The sequence below is a fragment of the Stenella coeruleoalba genome (assembly GCF_951394435.1).
Source record: "Stenella coeruleoalba genome assembly, chromosome: 7".
Lineage (NCBI taxonomy): Eukaryota > Metazoa > Chordata > Mammalia > Artiodactyla > Delphinidae > Stenella > Stenella coeruleoalba.
The window spans coordinates 44,206,586-44,220,415 of record NC_137153.1 but is presented as its reverse complement, the minus strand read 5'-3'; the positions used below and the strand labels follow the sequence as shown (position 1 = coordinate 44,220,415).

General features: G+C 34.4%; 1 protein-coding gene across 24 annotated transcripts in view; it reads right to left on the bottom strand.

The window, feature by feature from the left end:
- The window catches only part of LOC307189655 (uncharacterized protein), a 2,229,222-nt gene that overhangs the window by 1,710,821 nt on the left and 504,571 nt on the right, over positions 1 to 13,830 (bottom strand). For 5 of the 24 annotated variants that reach the window (XR_013829269.1, XR_013829270.1, XR_013829274.1 and 2 more), the window contains one exon: positions 821 to 861. The exons of 16 other annotated variants lie outside the window; for them this stretch is intronic. The gene's annotated coding sequence lies outside the window, so the exon portion shown is untranslated. Of the gene's footprint in view, positions 1 to 820; positions 862 to 1,241; positions 1,329 to 13,830 lie in introns of all 24 variants that reach the window. 3 more of the 24 variants (XR_013829286.1, XR_013829287.1, XR_013829279.1) reach the window with 2 other exon arrangements.

The window sequence follows — 13,830 nt, the reverse complement described above, 5'->3', positions numbered from 1 at the left end:
TTTGAGGAAGCATTTTATGACCAATAACATTAATATTTCTATAGCAGAATCTATGAATATTCACAATAAGTAGAACAAACACAGACTATAAATAACTTAAAGTAAGTTCTGATCATGTTTTGACATCAAATGAATTCAGTTAAGGTTAGGTATGACTTCCAAATTAATGGGAAGATACTTTCAATTTTAAGTGCTTTTTGGGTTTCATAACTGCAGATAAGGTACCATAGACCTATATGAGAAAAACATCTGGAAGCTAAACAAATGTTCATCAAATAATTATCTTAAATTAGGATTCTTTTTAACATGTATTCTAAGCAATATTTTTAAAAAGCAAGAGAATCAATGTTTAAAATATAAATGCCCAAGATATACAATAAGATGAAATTAACAAGTTTTGGAGTAACAGCATTACCCATTTCTTTCATACAGTAGGATTTCTGGTAACATTTCTTTTTCCTTTAGAGAAATAATTGGAATGGAAGACCTAAAGTCTACTGAGAGGAAACATACAGATTTTATATGTTTTCCAGAGTTTTTTTTTTTGGAGCCTCAACTCCTTCTCCTAATAAATATCATCTATTCTACCTAGAGGTAATAAAACTTATTAGAATGGATAAAGATGAACCAAAATGACCAAAGATGGGCTACAGTAGGGACAAGGAGGGCTCCAGGATATAACCTCCATGAAGGAAGAAAGAGTCAGGTGCCAAGGATAAATGTAAACTTAGTCACACTTGAAAACTCTGCCTGTACACAGGGCTGTTTTCGAAGTGAATTAAATATCTGTGATTTGAAAACACAGGGCATTGGAACTCACATCAACAATAACGGTTCAAATTCCCTGATATGTAAAGGACGCTGCAAATCAAGAAGAAAAACATGAAAAACTCTTTAGAAACAAGTCATAAAACATGAAAATTCACGTACAAAAGAATTGTAGGCAATTCTTAAACATTTTTCAATTATCTTTTTTCTCCATGTTTCATTCTAAATAGTTTCTATGGTTATGTCTTCAAGTTCACATAAGGGACCTAACCTCATCCATGAGAGACATTTGCAGGTTAAAACTACAGTTAGGACTTTCATTTTCAACCAGGATACAGTAACTAGAAGCAGATCTACCCTCCCCCTGAAATAACCAAAAATGGACAAAATACAGTTTGACACAATTTTCAAGACTCGACATCACACAACAAAGGATGGTGATCTGTGCTAAATGGGCAGCAAACAAGGTGTACCTTTTAGTAGTCCCAACTTACTGCTTCTGGAGAGCTCCCAAGCTGCTGTGCTGGGAGGAGAAACCAGGCTGGAACCCAGTTGACAGCCTGAATAGAGGATGAAATAAGGAACTAGAGAGACTCAGAGACCCAGGTGGCTAGAATGTTTAGGATAGAGCATCAGAGAGGAGGGAGCTGCACAATGAGAGATCTCCAGAAAGCTATAGAGATCTCCCTCTGGTAGTTTCCTCACATGTGCTTTAAAATATCTTCATTCCTCTGTAAGTAAGATATCACTTTTCTCTGGCTGTTTCTGAGTTTTTTGTTTTCTCTTTATCACTGGTTTTAAACAATTCGATTTTGATTTAATATGGTGTAGTGTTGTTGTTTTTTTAATGTTTCTTATGCTTGAGTTTCATTGATTTTCTTGGTTCTGTGGGTGTACAGTTTTCATCAAATTTTGAGAAAATTTTGACCACAATTTCTCCAGATATTTGTTTTATCTCCTGATCTCTCCACCTTTTGGGGCTCCTATTACTTGTATTTTTCACTGCTTGATGTTGTTCCACAGCTCACTGATGTTGTTTCTTTGTGGGTTTTTTTTTTGCGGGGGGGTGGTTCTTTCTTTTCCTGAGTTTCATTTTAGTTTCTACTGCTACGTCTTTAAGTTCTTTTTTTTTTCTTTTTCGATGTCCAATCTGCCATTAATCCCATCTTGTGAATTTTTCTTATCATACATTGTATTTTTCATCTCTAGATGTTCCATTTTAGCCTTTTATAAATCTCCTATACCTCTCCTTGAATTCTGAACATATGGTAGTGTTGTAATAACTATTTTGTGTCTTTGTCCATTAATTCCAACATCTATGTCAGTTCTGGGTAAGTTTCAGTTGATTGATTTTTTTTTTATTATTATATGAGTTATATTTCCTTCCTTATTTGTATGTCAGGTAATTTTGGATTGGATGCCTGATTTAGTGAATTTTACTTTGTTGGGTGCTATATTTTTTTTTCATTGCCATAAATACTCTTGAGCTTTATTCTGAAATTTGGTTAAGTAACTTGGAGAAAGTCTGATTCTTTGGGGTCTTGCTTTTAAGATTTGTTAGATGGGACCAGAGCAGTGCTCAGACTAGAGCTAATTATTTCCCATTGATGACACAGATCCTTTTGTGTCCTTTATCAAATGCCCTGTGAATATAAGTTTTTCAAGACTGACTGATGGGAACAGACACAACTCCTGGTGCTGTGTGAGTACCAGAAATTGTTTCCTCTAATCCTGTGGAATGGTTCTTTCCTGGCCTTGGGTATCTCTCAAATGAATTTAAATGTTCTGAAAGGAAAACAAAAATGGATAACCTAGAAATCTATAATAAGCAAAAATATCTGTCAAAAACAAAGGTGAAATACTTTTTCATAAATACAAAAGCTGAAAGAATTCATCAGCAACAGACTCTTATAAAAGAAATATTAAAAGAAAAATTTCATAGTAGGAGGAAAGTGAATATTGATGTAAATATACATCTATACAAGAAATGAAGAGAATCAGAAAGGGCAACTACATGTATAAATATATAAAAAGCTTCTCACTTTTAAAATCTACTTAAAATATAACTGACTGTTCTAAACAAAAACAAAAAACAGTAACAATGTAATATGACATTTTTAACATATATAAAAGTAAAATCAACAATAGCACAAAGATTGGGAGGAGAGAAACTGAAGTGTACTATTCCAAGGTTCTATGACTACATGTAAAGTGTCATAATACCAGCTGAAAGTAGATACATATAGTTTACAATTATGTAAACAATAAACCTTAAAGCAGTCACATATAAAATAAAGAGCTATAGATAATGAGCCAATAAAGGAGAGAAAGTCATTAAAATATTTGATTCATCCTAAAGAAGGCACAAAATATGAAGGATGAAAATAAGAAGAGATGGGGCAAGTAAAATTAGCTATAGGGCAGATTTAAAGTATCATGTTAATAATTACATTAAATTCACATGGCCTAAATACCCCAATTAAAAAGCAGAGGTTTCAGATTAATTAAAAAGTAGGGTACAGATAAACATATGCAGCCTACAGGAAAAGAGCTTTAAATACAAGGTTCAAATAGGTTAAAAAGTTAAAGAATAGAAAACTGTATGCCCTGCTCACACTAATCAAGAGAAATGTGGAATGGATATATTAATATCAGAAAAATTATTTCAGAGTAGTAAATATTATCAAAGATTTTAAATGGTAATTTTACAATGTAAATTGGTTATTTTATCAAGAGGTCATAGCAATACTGTATATGCACCCAATAATTGAGCCTCAAAATACACAATAGAATTCCAAAGGGAAGCAAATTCACAATTATAATTGGAGATTTCAATACCCCTCTACCAATAATTGACAGAAAAATAGATACAAGATCAGTAAAAGGTAGAAATTTAAATTATACAATTAGCCAACATGATCCAATTAGTATTTATACAATATTCCTCCCAACAGCAGAACACATTACTTTAGGTACACAAGACACAATTAACAAGATAGACTATATTTTGGACCATGAAACAAGTCTCAGCAAATCTTTAAAGGATGCAAGCCACACATAGTATGTTCTCTAACCACAAAAGGAACTAAATTAGAAGTCAATAACAGGAAAATCCCTCAATATTTTGAAACTAAATAACACATTTATAAATAAACCATAGATCAAGAATAAATCAAAAGTGATTTAAAAAATAACTTTGAATTTAATAAAAATTTTTAAATATCAAATTTTATACAATGCTGTAAAGCAGCATTTAAGAGGAAATTTATAACACTGAACCCTGTTAATTAAAAAAGAAGAAAGTTCTCAAGTTAATGGTTTCAGCCTCTACCTTAAGAAACTAGGAAAATATGGGAAAATTAAACCCAAAGTAATTAGACGAAAAGAAATGTCAAAAATCAAGACAGAAATGAATGAAATAGAAAATAAACAATTTAAAAAATCAATGAAATGGAAAAAGAAATGATCTATTATTAATGAACACAACAACATAAGTGAATCTCAAAATAATAATGCTGAGTAAAAAAAGCTGGGCAAAAAAAAAAAGACAAGCTTTATGATTCCATTTATATGGAATTATGGAAAATGAAAAACAATCCATAGTGACCGAAAGCAGATCAGTGGCTGCCTGTAGGTGGGGTAAGGAAGAGAAGGGAGAGAGAAAAGGATTACAAAGAGGTATAAGGAAACCTCTGGGGATGATGGATATGTTCATTGTTTTTATCATGGTCATGATTTCATGGTCATATACATATGTTACAAGCCATCAAATTATACTCTTTAAATATCGCCAGTTTATTCTATGTCAGTTATTTCTCAATAACACTGTTATAAAAAAAATGAAACTACACTGAAAATCAAATGACAAATGACATATATACAAGGTTATTCTGCATAGGGAATAAAAACAATATATTCAATGCAACCTAAGTGTCCAGAAAAAGGGACTTGTTAAATTATGCTCCTCCAACTCTGTAGACAGAAAAGTATTTTTACGCATGACTATGAAGTAATCTCCATGATTTATTATTAAGAATACACACAAACACAGGCAGATACACACACCTCAAAAACACAAGATGCAGAAATGCAGAGCAGTATATATTTTATGTTTCTGTTTTTTGGTATTAAAAAAAAAGGATAGACAAAGAACATGTGCCATACCTGGAAAGTATACATGAGAAAGTGAAAGTATTAGTTACCATTAGCAAGGTGACACTGGTGTCTAGAAGACAGAAGAGTGAGAGTAAATTTTTTCTTATACAGTTGACCCCTGAACAACACAGGTTTCGGGTTTTTCTCAATGGTAAATGTTACATTACTACACAATTGGAGGTTAGTTGAACTGGCGGATATGGAACCACAAATAGGGAGGAACCACATATACACAGGGCCCTATAAATTATACAGGATATTTGACTGTGCAGAGGGTGAGGGTCCCTAACCCACACATTGTTCAAGGGTCATTCAATCTTTCATAATCTCGATCCTTCAATCTTTGAAACATGTAAACGTCTCACCTATTTAAACATATTTTTTAAGATCCCTGGCAATAAAGTATAATACTAATGAAAAATTAGTCAAGTTGTGGAATCAGATAGCTTGTACTAACTGTGTTGGCTCTGGGCAACTCAAACTCTTAATTTTCTTAAAAGGATATCACAGATACTGATAGTGTCTCCTCCTAGGATCTTTACGAGTAATAAACAAGCACTTAGAACAGTACCTGCCACTATAGTAAACAAGCAATATTTTTTATTGAAATATGGTTGATGTGCAATATTATGTTAGTTTCAGGTGTACTATATAATGATTTGATACTTGCAGATGATGAAATGATCACCAGGATAGTGTAGTAACCATATGTCACCATACAAAGTTATTACAATATTACTGACCATATTCCTAATGCTGTATATTACAACCCCATAACTTACTTATTATATAAGTGGAGGTTTATATTTCTTTATCCCCTTCATCTATATTGCCTACTCTCCCAACGCCCCTTTTCTTCTGACAATGACCTATTTGTTCTCTATGAGTCTGATTTCATTTTGCTTTTGTTTTGTTTTTTAGATTCCACATACAAATGAGTCATGCAGTCTTTTTCTCTGTCTGACTTATTTCACTAAGCACAATACCCTCTAGATCCATCCATGTTGTCTCAAATGGCAAGGTTTCATTTTTGGTTTTTATGGCTGAATAATATTCCACTGTATGTGTATACCACATCTTTTTTTTTTAACATCGTTATTGGAGTATAATTGCTTTACAATGGTGTGTTAGTTTCTGCAGTATAACAAGTGAATCAGCTATACATATACATATATCCCCATATCTCCTCCCTCTTGCATCTCCCTCCCACCACATTGTCTTTATACATTCATCTATCAGTGGACACTTAGGTTACTTCCATATCTTAGCTATTGTAAATAATGTGGCAGTGAACATACAGGGTGCACATATCTTTTTGAATAGTGTTTTATTTTCTTCAGGTTAATACTCAGAAGTGGAACTGCTGGATCGTATGGTGGTTCTATTTTTAATTTTTTGAGGAACCTCCGTACGTTTTTTATAATGGTTGTACCAATTTACAACCACACCAGCAGTGCCATGAGGTTTTCCTTTTCTCCACATTCTCAGCAGTGCTTGTTATTTTTTGTCATTTTGATGATAACCATTCTGACAGCTGTGAGGTGGTATCTCAAAGTGGGTTTTTTTTTTTTCCATGAGAGAACATGTTTATATAATAAAAGTTTCAGAGAAAAAAGCATTACATTACAAACACTTACTTTATAGTCATAACTTAAACACATAATTTAAGACACATCTGCTTTAGAGAGGAAATCTCATCAGAATATTTATTCTATTATATAATTTTTTACTATTTAACTCTTCATTAATTTTTAAGTTGTTTATTTTATTAAACTATAGTTTACTTAAAATATTAGTTTCAGGTGTACAGAGTGATTTAATACTTTTATACATTACAAAATGATCACTATCATTAAGTCTAGCTATCATCTGTCACCATACAAAGTTATTACAATATTATTGACTATATTCCTCTGTTGTACATTACATCCCTCTGACTTTCCTATTTTATAAATATAAGCTTGTACCTCTTAATATTCCTCACCTATTTCACTCATTGCCACACACACCTCCCCTCTGGCAACCACCAGTTTGTTCTCTGCATCTATGAGTCAGTTTATGTATTGTCATGCTTGTTCATTTGTTTTGTTTTTTAGATTCCACATATAAGTGAAATCATAGAGTATTTGTCTTGCTCTGTCTGATTTATTTCACTTAGCATTATAAATATCCTCTAGGTCCATCCACATGATCACAAATGGCAAGACTGTATTCTTTTTTATAGCTGAGTAATATTCCACGGTGTGTGTGTTTGTGTGTATGTATGTATCACATTTTCTTTACCCATTCATCTATCCATTGACATTGAGATTGCTTCTGTATCGTGGCTATTGTAAATAATGGTGCAATGAACATAGGGGTGCATGTTTCTTTTCTAATTAGTGTTTTTGTTTTCTTCAGAAAAATATGCAAAAGTGGAATTGCTGAATCTTATGATAGCTCCATTTTTAAGTTTTTGAGAAACCTCCATACTGTTTTCCATAGTAGCTGCAACAATTTACATTCCCACCAAGAGTACATGAGGGCTCCCTCTTCTCTACACCTGCATCAACATTTTCTTGTCTTTATGATAATAGCCATGCTGATAAGTGTGAGGTAATCTCTCACTGCGCTTTTTTTGTTTTTAACATCTTTATTGGAGTATAATTGCTTTACAACGGTGTGTTAGTTTCTGCTTTATAACAAAGTGAATCAGTTATACATATACATATGTTCCCATATCTCTTCCCTCTTGCGTCTCCCTCCCACCCTCCCTATCCCACCCCTCTAGGTGGTCACAAAGCACTGAGCTGATCTCCCTGTGCTATGCGGCTGCTTCCCACTAGCTATCTATTTTACGTTTGGTAGTGTATATATGTCCATATTTCTAGTTGTAGCCTTTTCTTTTCCATTTAGAGAAATTTCTTTAACATTTTTGTAAAGCAGTTTATTGGTGCTGAAGCCTTTTAAGCTTTTGCTTATCTGTAAAAGCTTTTATTTCTCCTTCAAATCTGAATAATAGCCTTGCCAGATAGAATATTATTGGTTGTAGGTATTTTTCATTTCATCACTTTGAATATATCATGTCACTCCCTTCTGGCCTCAAAGTTTTTGCTGAAATGGGAGTTTTCTTGTACAGAGCTATTTACTCTTCTCTGCCACTTTTAAGGCTCTTTATCTTGACCTTTTGCCATTTTAATTAAAAGGTGTCTTGGTGTGGACCTCTTTGTGTTGATTTTGCTTGGGACTCTCCGTGGTACCTGAACCTGAATGTCTGTTTCCTTTCCCAGGTTAGAGAAGTTTTCAGCTATTATTTATTCAAATAAGTTGTTTTCCTTCTGGGACCCTATAATGTGAACTGTAGTATCCTTAATGTTATCACAGAGGTCTCTTAAACTATCCTCATTTCTTTTAATTATTTTTTCTGTTCAGCTTGGTTGATTGCCACTACTCTGTCTTCTATGTAGCTGATCCATTCCTCTGTATCCTCTAATCTACTGTTGATTCCCTTCTTGTATATTTTTTATTTCAGTTACTGTGTTCTTTAGCCTTGTTTGGTTCTTATTTATATTTCCTAAATCTTTGTTAAAATTCTCACTGTGGTCATCCATTCTTCTCCCAAATTCATTGAGCATCTTGATGATCATTACCTTGAACTCTTTATTGGGTAGACTGTTTGTCTCTACTTTGTTCAGTTCTCTTTATGAGGCTATTGTCTTGTTCCTTTGTAACATATTCCTTTGCCTCCTCATTTTCCCTAATTCTCTGTGTTTATTTCTATGTATTAAGTAGGTCATTTATGTTTCCTGACCTTGCAGAAATGGCCTTATGCAGGAGACATCATATGAGGCTCAACAGCACATTCCCCCTGGTCACCAGAGCTATATGCTCTAGGGATGTCCCCTATGTGGGCTGTGTGAGCCCTTCTCTCGTGGAGGGGCCAACTACTGTAGGCACACTGGTATGTGGGGCTAGCTTCTGGCCCAGTTGGCTGCTACACCCTGCTTCATGCAGTGGCTGCTGGCCCACTGGTAGGTGGAACCAGGTACTGGCACGGCTGGCTGCGTGGCTCATGGGCTCCTGGGGCTGGTGCCAGTCCACTGGTGGGCTGGGCTGGGTTCCAGGGTGGCTTGCTCTGAGTCCCAGGCAATAAATTTTAGATATTATTATTGGTAGAAGTTTCATGAAACACGCGTGGTTGTTAAGAGGGCTGCTTGATTTGGTTAACATTTATAAGTTGCCAATATCTCTAAATACTTGCAGGTTGATTAATTTTATTCCCATCTCTTTTCTCACATTAGACTGACTTGTTACTCTATAAATCAAGCTCAGTATTTATAGAAGCACATCCATTGTTTCAAACAGATGGTACTTCAAAAATAGGTGAGAGATCTTGGAAGCAATTTGTCCTCTTCCTTATTCTGAAGAACCATACAATGTGTTATCATTATTGATTTTGCAATCTATTAAGGTAAACTTCAGCCCAAACAGATTATTCAAAACTCTGAAGAGTGAAGTCGGAATAAGATTATATAGATATTCATATAATATATATAAGTAATTATGCATGTATGTAGCTATAAAATATATTTCACACACACACACAAACACACACACACCCCGCAAGGAAGAAAAAGAGTTCTGAGAGTTTAAGTGGTTTGTCTATGGTCATGCAGCTCATTTGTAGGAGGCAGGAATTGAACCTGTTCATGAAACCAAACTTAGAGTACTTTGTAACATACAACCTCTATTTATATCCCCTTCTCTTTCCCAATATGTAACATACATGTAAGAGTTCAAATCCATGTTATCATTCCTAAGGAGAGTGAGGTGACCTCATTTCTTGTTTACAAAACAAAATCAAACAAACAAAAAACTGAGGGGCCTAGAGAATAGACCAAGGTTATAGAACAAGTAATTGAAAGAAGTGGAACAAAATACCAGGTTTCCTGACACCATTTTTACTTTTTTTGGACCATATTATCTTCTATTTCTGCCTCTTGACCCTGAACAGGCCAAGTAGAGTCAATGAACCACAGAATCTCAGAAAGACCTGAGTTCCTGCACTGCCCACTTCTGAAGAAGTACCTGTGATATTATTTTCTAGCTGATTAGTGATGAACTGATCTTTCTAACTTATGAAGCAAGAGGTTTATGACAAGAAAAGAAGAAGAAAGAGGGGGAGGAGGAGGACAGATTCAAACCATTGTCACATTTATCACCTACAGCTCGATTACACCATATGTTATTTTATGTACATTAGAATGTAATCATCAACACTAAATCATCAATGAAAGAAGCTTATATGTCAAGTTTGTGAACCCAGGACATTACTTATTATATTTTTGATTCTATGTTGTGTATTGCAAGGATTAATTGTGAAGACAGATGAGGGTAAATTTCATCTCCTCAAAGGACTGTGGCTGAAAGCCTCTCACTCTTAGTGCTCACAGCATCCCAGAACCAAGTGTAAACAAGGTGTTTACCAAGTGTCTCTAAGAACAGTGTGAACACTGGTATGCCCCTGACTTGGCACAATGTTTTTATAAGTACATATTCTTGGATCAATTTATACCTTCTCTAAAAGAAATGAAAATAGCTAAATTTTATCTATCCTGAGCCCTTTAAGTCTCAGAGACTGTGCTAACTGCTTTGCATGCATTGTTTAATTTAATCCTCAAAACAATGCTCTGAGGTGGATATTATTTTCATATCCATTCAGTGGATAAAGCTATTAGGTAAAAGCAGTAAATTAACTTTCCCAAGGTCACACAGCTAGTATGTGGGCAACTCTATGATTTAAACCAAAGTATTCTGATTTTCCAGTGCTTTTCTCTTCCTCCTTGTCTAAGAATTAGAAATTAATGTGCTCTTCCTAAACACTGATTATTTATATCTAATATATGCTAGGATCTGTGAGATTTACCAGGATCTCATTTTAACCCATGGATGTGACAAAGTTTGCTTGCCTACAGTTTTAATTTGAGATCTCGGCACTAGTTATTTATTTATTTGCTTTACTTCCTAGATTTCCCTCTTTTTCTTTCTTGTCCACCTCTCATTGGTGTTTTCTTGCTGTATTTTATGCGTTCCCTGCTAGCTGCCTTACACCCCTTCTATAATGAATAAATACATATATAAATATACACCAAAGCATTCATCTCAGGAAGAGGATGGTGGGTAGTGACTTATGAGTCATAAACCTGCAATTAACAAGTAATTACCTCATTATAGTCTCATCATTCCCTTTAATTAAAAATTCATTATCTATAAAGATGTCTGTAAAATTATCACCAACTCATCACAGATAAAGGATTTAAATCCCTGAATTTTGAATAAAGGCTTTATATCAATATAAATAAATAAATCTGTCACTTAGCAAAGCCAATGAGGCAGCCAGAATCAACCAAGAAAAATCCTTGACCAATTTATCATGTGCACTACATCTTACAAGTAAAAGTAAAGAACTGGCTCACCAAGACCACATAATGAATAGTTTAGACTTGTTAATTTGGTCTTCAAGTGCCAGATTCAAGTAGCCTTCCACATCTCATTTCCTATCTCATAATAGATCTTGATCTCACATGCCAAGTACTACATAATTTCCTTTCCCTCCTCTTTAAATAAATAAGTTAACCACAGATCTGAAATTTAGGTTTTATAAGAGCTTTATAAATAATATAGTGTTATCCCTGTATTTACTAAAGAGGGGACTGAGTCACAGGGTGGTTAAATATCAATAATTGCCTAAGATAACACTGCTAGTTAGACTCAGTACTGGGACTACAAGTCAGGCACCTGAACTTTAATGCTTTGTTATTTCTAGTAAAAACCACTCTGCGTACTTCCCTGAAAAGGAGTTTTGATTCTTAAGGGGTGATATTTTACCAACTATAAATTAACTCTACAGAGTTTAGCAAGCTTGTTAATCAATTAATAGTTCTACGTCTTCAAAACTGTATTTTCTAAGAGAAAAAGAACAGGAACTTTCTAAAAATTTCTCTCTGCATGTGTGAAATTCCATCTAATAGGAAAGGGCTGAGGATCAACGTACACTACAGTCACAAAGGTCCTCATTCCCTCAGCAGTTTGAATTGCCAGTCACACAATGGCCATCCTGTTCTGTTAAGGTTTCTAGTGCGGTGAAACAAATTCGCTGTGACAGGTGTTTTCTCCATATGAAAACAATTATGCTATGGACTGAATGGTTTTGCCCCACCCCTCTCCACTGAAATACATATGTTAAAGCCTAAATCCCCACTGTAGTATATGGAGGTATATGGTGGTATATGGAGGTGGGGCTTTGGGGTGGGTTTTTTTTTTTTAACATAAAATTGAATTTTATTCCATAACTCATGAAGTATGTATATACTGAGGTAAAATTAGGTATACAATTGATTGCTTTAACACAAGCATTTAAAGAAATATAAACTGCTTGTTGTTGTTGTTGTTTTGCGCTCTGTGGGCATTTTATTTTTATCCAGATTATTGAAAATGGTGATTTCTTTATTAGTTTTTGTTTTTGAGATTAGTGTCCATTCTTACATATGTAAACAATACTTGGAAAGCACAACCTTATGGAATGTGGTCATAAAACAACTTTGTCTTCCCTGGCCCTGGATGAGATTCCCGTGACTCTCCTGATTGCTCTTAGGTTTTAAAAAGTTCATTATCATTCATGCCAAAAACTCAGCCTCAATTTAATAATTAAAATTCCGTTCCCATGTAATAATTGAAATTATGAACTTCATTTATATTTTAGGCTTCTTCTCCCCACAACTGGCTCAGACTCGCTGCACCCAGGGAAGCCTGCCATCAGAGAAGCCAGAAGTCAGGAAACTGATAAACTGCTTGGTTTTCACATGATATAATCCAACATGTAGAAACTGGTATTCAAACTTCATTTCCTCCCATTACACGGGCATGTTGCTTAAAAGAAAATCATTAATTAAAATATCATGGTAGCTTGCGGGTGATGAAGGTGGAGCCCTCATGAAGGCGATTAGTGTCCTTTAGAGAAAAAACATGAGAGAGATGATCTTTCTCTTGGCCATGTGAGGATGTAGCAAGAAGCTGGTCATCTGCAAGCCAAAAGGGGGCCTCACCCGACACTGGATATGTTGGCACCTTTATCTTGGATTTTCCAGCCTCTGGAACTGTGAGACATAAATGTTTGTTGTTTAAACCACCCAGTCTATGGTATGCTAATATAGCAGCCTGAACTGAGACATTTTTTAAAATCATTTATTTAAATTATGAGAGGAAATGGAGTTATTTAGGGAAGCCCTAGATGACTGATACATCAAATTAATAATAATGTCTTTAGAAGACTTCCAGAAGGAAATCTTGTTGAGAGACTTTTTTTTTCTTCTTGTGAATGAACAGGATTAACAAATTGGGATGAGGGTCAAAGGTAAAAAAGATGTAAGTATTTAGATTGGTGGAAGTTTTGTTGTTTGTTTTAGTGAAAACTGTCAATTTTAGATATATTTTCTTAACCAACAGAAAGGACTTTTTTTTTTCACAAACTACTGTTTAAAGACCAAGAGACTATTTTTAAAATTACAATTCGATGGGGAGAAAATACCAAGTTATAACAAGAAGGATTTGCTATCAGAAGTAGCTGAGTTGGCTGAGGAGCTTGAACACAAATAGAACACAGGCACTTAGTATGGCATAATGCCTTTGCCTTTACTTGTTTTCAGTATGTCCATGGTGATTTTTTTTAAAAGCCTGTACAATTCTTTTGGGATTAAACAGTTGATTTTCTGGTCCAGAGAGACCAGATGCTCTTATTAGTCATAATTTAAAACCCTTGAATCTCAGAAAACAGTAAGCACACAATGAAGATTTATGAATAGATTAGCTCTATGTAGAGTTTAATGAGAGAAGGTACATTAAGGGAAATGCAGCTGCTCCTATTATTTC